This window comes from Gallinula chloropus (assembly GCF_964237585.1).
Source record: "Gallinula chloropus genome assembly, chromosome: 15".
Lineage (NCBI taxonomy): Eukaryota > Metazoa > Chordata > Aves > Gruiformes > Rallidae > Gallinula > Gallinula chloropus.
This window is the reverse complement of record NC_140100.1, coordinates 7278104-7285736: the sequence shown is the minus strand read 5'-3', so window position 1 is coordinate 7285736 and position 7633 is coordinate 7278104.

Sequence of the window (7633 nt, the reverse complement as noted above, 5' to 3'; positions counted from 1 at the left end):
CCGCGCTGTGTATGGATCGACCGATGCGTTGGCACGAACACAAGTACCTGTGAGCTCAGACCTTGCCTTTCTCTGCCCAAGTGCTAACTGTGAGCCTTGTATCACTGCAGTCTGGAAATGTTCTTGACTTATGCAAATATTTTCACATGATTTCTGAGGGCTTCCTAAGTGATTTCCTGCCGGCTCCCTATTTGTAACCACCTCGTTAGAGAAGGTTACAAGGCTGGCAAGCATGAGGGTAGAAAACTTGTATTAAAGAGTAGAGAAACTTTGCAAAAACCTTTCATTCTGCATGTTGTAATAAAGTTTAACCTTTGAAACAAGTCTTATTTTTGCATTCTAACTTTCTCAAGGTCCTGTGATCCAAGTGGCATGAGGAAGATAAGCTTCTGTTTCAAGAGTTATTTTACCCCATCAGAGACCACGGTATAAGAGGAACCTGCAGCTCTTGGGTCATATAAGAGCTGTGCACAAGGAGACTTTGCTGGCAAGCAGTCACTAAAGACCTCAAAAGCTACACGTTGTTTTTCTTGGCCCAGCACAGTTGTCTCCACCCTGTAATAATTTCTTCAGCTTCCCACTGTAAGGACTGCAAAGCAGCCTGTGTTACACTGAGCAGCACTGGCCAACACCAGCTATTAATCAGTACAGCCAGGGGCTGTAACTGCTCACTTCGGAAAATAAACCCACAAGTGCTAATCTGCTCAACAATGTGTTTGTCAGTGTTCTACTGGAATGAAATTTACCACAAGTACAAAACAGTACTACAAAAATGAGTGTTCCTTGCTTGATGCTTCCAAAGGCCTTCCCAAATTGTCCGAAATTCTAGCCTGGGGGTCCGTGTTTCTATTAGGAAAATCTGGATGAGCTCCTCATACTGTGGCCAGGTTAGATGAGTATTGCCACAGGTTTTGTTGCTCTCCTCTACTCCAGTAGCTCTCCCAGAGTTCTTTGCTTTGTAGCTTCACCTCCTAGGAACCACTTACATAGCATTTACTCTGTTGACTGCATATAGATTTTAATACTCCAGGGACTCTCTTAAATGGGCTGGGAGAGACAACTGTCCTCAGAGGGCAAGGAAGACCAGATCTACTCAACGGGATCCAAAATCATGGGGGCACGACTGTAGCTATGGGAAAATCTCTGGTCTTATGAACTTCTCATGAGCTGGATGAAATTCTTACTGGATGCCAGTATTTACATTTACATGAGGTAAAGATGACAGCGCAGTAACGAACAGTCTTAAAGGTAAAACAACAGAACGAGCTACATAAAGTAGGCAGCAGTGGGAGGAAAGCTAGAGGTGAAATAGCTTCATCTGAAGTACACATACATTCTCATGAACCTTACTCTCCACCACTTACTCTGGAAATAACTGTATTTCACTTCAAAGGTGAATTTAACAAACACTGGATAATTGGAAAAGCTGAACTTTTGGGAGTAGAAGGCAGTAAAGCAGAAGGTCACACAGTACCTTAGTCATCTTACAGCCACGGCTATCTATAGCATCTAAAAAAGGCATGTTTCAGGCCCTTTAGCTATGGGGAGTGTACTGGGAAGCTCACAGAGGGACCTCAGAGTGCAAAAGAAGCACTTGCCTCAATTTCATAAAATGCAAGATATCTTGTAATCTGCTGCACTGAACCAGAAATTATTACACACCGTCAGCAGTTCCCTCAGGACATTAGTAAGGGATTTCTCCATTAAATGATTCAAAGAAGAGTTCACTCATCAGCGCAATTCTCAACACAGGACTTTTTCACCTGACATTAAAAATCCCTTTATCAAATACTCCCTCGCGTATGGGCGCAACACGTCCACACTGTTATTTTGGGGACATAATGTTTAATGGGGAAGTCATAAGTATATTGCATGAGTGGCTAAGAATTTTTAAAGGTGATCTCTGGTAGCAAACTCTTATTAGACACAGTCAATTATCAGCAGCAAGCTCTTAGGAACAACGTTTAGCGGAGCGATCCCTCATTGCCGTGTAGGAATCTCAGAGTCTTCGTTTTGCTTCCCCCTGCAGAGATGCCCAACCAGAAGCAGAGCTAAACTTTCCCCCAGCACACTGTGCGGTTGCCCATCACCGCTCAGGAACTGCTGCTGCGTCACGGGTAGCAAGTGTCGCTTTGATTTGGTATTAAACGTATTGCTGACTAAGAAATACAGCGCTCGTGACTGGGTGAAACGTTGGTGTGCCGGCCAAGAGCCAGATGTGACAACTGAAACTCAGTGGGAAAGCAATAAAAGTGTCGTGTTAGTGGCTTTAATTTTAAAACATCTTCAGCACCACGTGCATCTTCTAGGTATTTAAGAGGACTCACTCCCTGCTTCTGTCCTTCCTTCCTGTGTTATTACAGAAAAGTTGTTTTCACTTATAAAATTCAAAATGACAGACCTAAAAAAGCTTTCAAATGTGTAATCGCTTATTTAATCTCATCTTCATTATTACCATCATCTAGTTTCTGATTCCAGCACCTCTTGAGTTGTAACCTAACACATTCAGAAGTTGTGACATGTCATAGAAATACTCCGGCATCCATTACAAACCACAGGTGTGAAGTCACAGGCTTGGACGGGCTTCAACAGACATTAACCAAAAAAAGAAATAACAACCAGCACAGCAGTTAAAAAATTGTTCCCCTGCTGCTCCTTTCAGTGTTTGGTATACAACATAGCTTTTAACTGCAGGAGATCTTAATCCAGTAATAATCTCAGCTAGTCCCATCTATTTCAAAGGTCTCTGTAGATGCGGACAAATAAAAGAGAATCCCTTTTTACATTAAAGGAAACACTCGACTCCCCCCATCTCCTTTTCTCTCTCGGGGACTATCCTTCTCAGCTGTTACGCACAAATGAATCTTCCTCTGTGTTTGCTATTTTTTTGTTGTATTTTTCAGCTGAACAAATCACCTCGCAGTTGAAGCTGTTCTCCGCTCTCCCTCGGACTCCACGCTTTCATATGTCAGTGACACTCTTCACTGATCAAGGGAATAAAGCCTGTGGGCTTCAGAACCAGGGGTTCTAGAAAGTGCCCATCATCAGCTCGTGTCTAAAGCTTCGTGGTTTTGTCATTGGTTTCGTGTCGCTGCAGAAATTAACCCTTCAGCCATTTAATTATTCTCATTCCCCTTGCTCTGAATTCCCATCAGCCTGCTGATACTGAGAAATCACCGCACAGCAGACTGCAAACACGGGCTTCAGCCAGGCTTTCTGATTTCTTGGTATCTCCTTCATGAAATATGACCAAAAAGATAGGGCATTGCCCTCATACTGAGAAGGAGGAGGAATTTTATGTTGGAAGAGGTGATCTGTTTTGTCTCAGACTTCAGCTTTTGTCACAGATGTTCACAGACTGAGAGCATTCAGACACATACCACAACACACAAAATGTTTGTGCAAATTACAAGTTAATAAAGATGGCAGATTATGTTCAATGCTAAATATGTGTGTATATAAAGCTGGAAAGGATTACATTTACATTTTCACACTTTAGAGCAAAAATAAAGTTGCAAATAGCAATTTAAAACAGTGCATATAATTATCCTCAACATTTCACGAGTGTTTTAGTACATCCTATTTCTGGGCATATCTCTAGATCTCATGGGGCAATACCCTTTCTCCCTCAGGTCTGTGTAGCACCTCGCACGATCAAGCAACAGGGTGATTTTCTCAAATGCTGTGTGTATGGACATGTGCAGAATTGCAGTATCAGAGAACCACAAAACCACAAAGGGATTTTGAGCTGGTTTTAATTTTAGAGGAAAGTCACAGTTCAAAGCATGATAAGGAAACTGTATTCCTTCTGCTCTGTTTGCTCTCCTGGCTTTCTGAAACACTGAACACCAGTGGTTTCCAGTTCCCTTGGCTGTGATGCTGGATGTTCCATGGTACTGGAAACCACTATTAAAAGGCTTGATCATCAATTAAGAAGACTAAATTTGCTTACCTATACTTGCAATTTTTTCCATGCAGATGCCTAAATCTGGACTCCCAGAGGAGTCTTCATCTGCCTTTAGGAATCTGCACATCATACTCATTCTTCCTACCTCAGTGACCCCACCTGAAAACACGGATGGTAAGAAGTACCTCTGTGACAAGGCAGGACTCATGGATTAGTGACTGCAAAGCACTTGGAACCACCAAGATGAGAAAGCCCATGGAAAACATTTATTCATGCAGTTTTATTACTGCAGATTTTTCAGCCCTTTTCAGGGCTGTAGGATGGACTGGGCTGTATTTCTGGCTTCAATCCCAGTGTCTGCACGTGGAAAGAACCATTCTGCACACATTGGAACACCCTCTTTATATGAAAGCATCAACCAGCTTACTCAATGTCTCAGTTTCAAGAAGAAGATAAAGAATAAGAGACACCAAGGTAATAGAAGAGCAGGAAGCCTTAAACACAAACCAGGGTGATTTTAGTGCAAACGTATCCTGTTCGGTTACATTGAGTCAATATTCGTGTTACACACAACCTACAAAAAACCCCAAACCCAACCTCTGGTAGACTTGCAAAGCTTCAGTGAGGTAAAGCTAGATCTTCTGTGAAGCCAGATGATTGCCACAGTCGTAAATACTACTCCTATTTTCTGAAAGGAAGGGAGACAGAGATAACCAGAACAAACTCCCTAAACTGGTTCAAAAGGCTCTAGAGGCATATTCATCTTGCTTCTACAAGTCGAAAAGGGAAAGAAAATTCCCCTCATTTTCAGAACTATTAGCTCATCAACAGCCAAGTGAGAGAAAAAGAAATCAAGACTTCTGTTGTTAGTCTTCTTCAGTATCTCTGTTCTATGGGAAACAAAAGAAAGCAATAGAACAATTCAGAGATTTGTCTCTAATCACTATTCGTGTCCTAACAGAAGGGGGCCAGAAGAATTAATACAAAGGAAGTCTCTTTAATTATCTCTCCTTTGCCTTTATTTACTCTTCTAAGAACAGATCCATATAAAGCTCCATCTTGGAAAAAAAGAGAGGGTAATGCATACGTAAAGCACGGCTCAATTAGAAGTATTGTTAGTCAGTCCAGCCAATGGTTAGCTTAGTGTCCCCTAAACCAGGGAGCACTGTATGCAACAGATACACAAGTCCCCCAACGCTGCAGGGTGCTGTGGTGCTGTGGCTGCACAGCCCTTGCACTGAATGCCACACTTGTCACATCTAGCTTTTGTCTGCTTTTGAAATCACATATAAAACTCTATAAAATACATCACCTTCTGGAGGAAAAAAACTATTTACACATTGAGAATATTGTTTTGCCCAGTGAAATATAGTTGAAAAAGACCTTAATCAGTGCAGTAATAATTAATAGGATCCTGTAATTATCTCTCTCTCATGAAAGGCCGAGCTGTCTGCTTTCCCGCTTTGCACTCCATCTGCTGAGTGTATCTAAAGTCCATGTCTTCCTCTAGTCTGCCAGCTTTAGAGCTTCAGAGCTCGTATCATCTTACACAGGAAGGAAATGACTAATTTTGTCTCAATAGCAAACTGACAACAGATTGTGCTACCTCAAATGTGCAACATCCAATCAGATTGGGTTGTAGAAGGTATAATACCAATAATAAACAAAGAAGATGGAAAAATCCTCCTCTACAAATGGCTTAAATGATGTTTTGACGACTCTGCCATTTTTCTATGTGTCACTATTTTCTACATATGGTGAAGATGCTTCTAGCTCCCTCAGTAACATACCATCCCAGTGCTACTGATAAAGGAGCTAATATAGAAGGTGAATTCATCTCACAAATTGGAATTAGGCATCTAGTTTAACTTTGAAACTTAGCTCCTCTCTAGTGAATGGAAAATGGTCTGTTCAAAACCTCATCTCACTGTTCCATACTTCTACCTTACTTAGCATGCCTCTAAAGATGGGGTTCTAGTCACAACTAGTTGCTGAGGTTCCCTCTAGGGTCAATGGAGAGAGATTTGTCCCTTCAAGTGGCAATGACTATGTTAGGGATTAGATGGATATTATTATGTTACCTTTTCTCATATTATTTAAGAATCTGATACTCAGATTTCAGAAACTGTTGGTACTATCATTAATAAATGGCAATGTATGTGAAGGTAAAGGAGAAAGGTGAGCACTGAGAGATGGAAAAAAATTGAAGAGAAGGACAAGATTTGGGGTTGAAAAGTGGTGAAGTCAAGGGAAGAGGAAATATAAAAAGGGAACAAGAAAAGAAAAAGAAAGCTACAGAAAGGGGAACTCAACAGAATGAAAGTGAAGAACAGAAGTGACGTAGCGATGAGAAGAGGAAAGGCCTTTAGTAAAGGAAAATGGAAGGGATGTGGGATGTAAAGCAAATGAAGGGATAAATAGGGAAGGTCATTCCCCGGATCACAGAACCCCAAACTGATTTAGGTGGGAGGGGACTTTGAAGCTCACCCACTCCCACCCCTGCCATAGGCAGGGACACCCTTCACTAGCTAAGGGCACCCAAAGCCCCATCCAACCTGGTCTTGAACCCTGCCAGGGACCCAGGGGCAGCCCCAGCTTCTATGGGCACCCTGTGCCAGGGCCTCTCCCCTCCTTGGGAAGGATTTCTGCCTCACATCTCATCTATAATCTCCCCTCCTGCAGCTGAAGGCCATTCTCCTTGGCCTGGTCCTCACAGCCTGTCTCTACCTTTCCTGCAGCCCCTTTAGGGACTGGAAGGGGCTCTAAGGTCTCCCCAGAGCCTCCTCTTCTCCAGGCTGAACCACCCCAACTCTCTCAGCCTGTCTTCACAGGAGAGGTGCTCCAGCTCTCAGATCCTGACACACTAGAAATTAGCGTTAGTTCTGAGCATGCAAATCAAGATAATGGCACAATAATTTAAATAAATAATTTACCACAGGAATTTAGTGCATCTATTTTAAAGGATTTGCAAAGTAGCAGTGGAGAGCTGAAAGCCTGACATTTAATAAATGCTTTAATCTACACATCCTCCATGCTGTTACGCATGATGATGAGGCGGACAACAGAAATCACTGCACTAACGTAGTACAAATATGTTTATATATATGGCCATTTTTTCTTGAGTGCAGCATTAGCTACTGACATGAGCATTTCCTTTCAACTAATGTGTACTAAAAGCCAAGATCTAAAAAAGAAGCTGTCATCCTCAGACTGCCAAGGGCTCATGAGAATGCTGGTCCAACAAATGCTTCAGAAGTTGTTGCTAGGTCCCAGGTCAATTTTTTCTTTAGACTGACTCACTCTGTTTTTACCACTGCTAATGAGATTCTCACTTACTTAGGAGGAGGAGGTAGCACAACTGGGGGCAAGTGCACAGTACTGTGTGAACAGGAGGAGTCTTGAATTAAAAATTCAAGCTGTCCAAACATGCAAATGGATTTGATGTTCAAAGGTTAGGTCCCAGTAAACGTGTGCTCCCATTACAAAGACCAGCATGTTCTGTAGCACAGAGTGCTGGTGTTCATAAGGGATTTGCATAGACCGAGCTACATAAGAACCTGGTAAGGACAAAGATTCATTAGCTGATGATACACACATCCGATACTCTCATAACCCATAGCCTAATTCTCATCGGTATGATTAACACTCCCATTAATACAATGAGTCACATAAAACAGGAAAAGAGAAACAAGTGTAGCTCTGCCATACAGAACTGCTGTGTAGTCA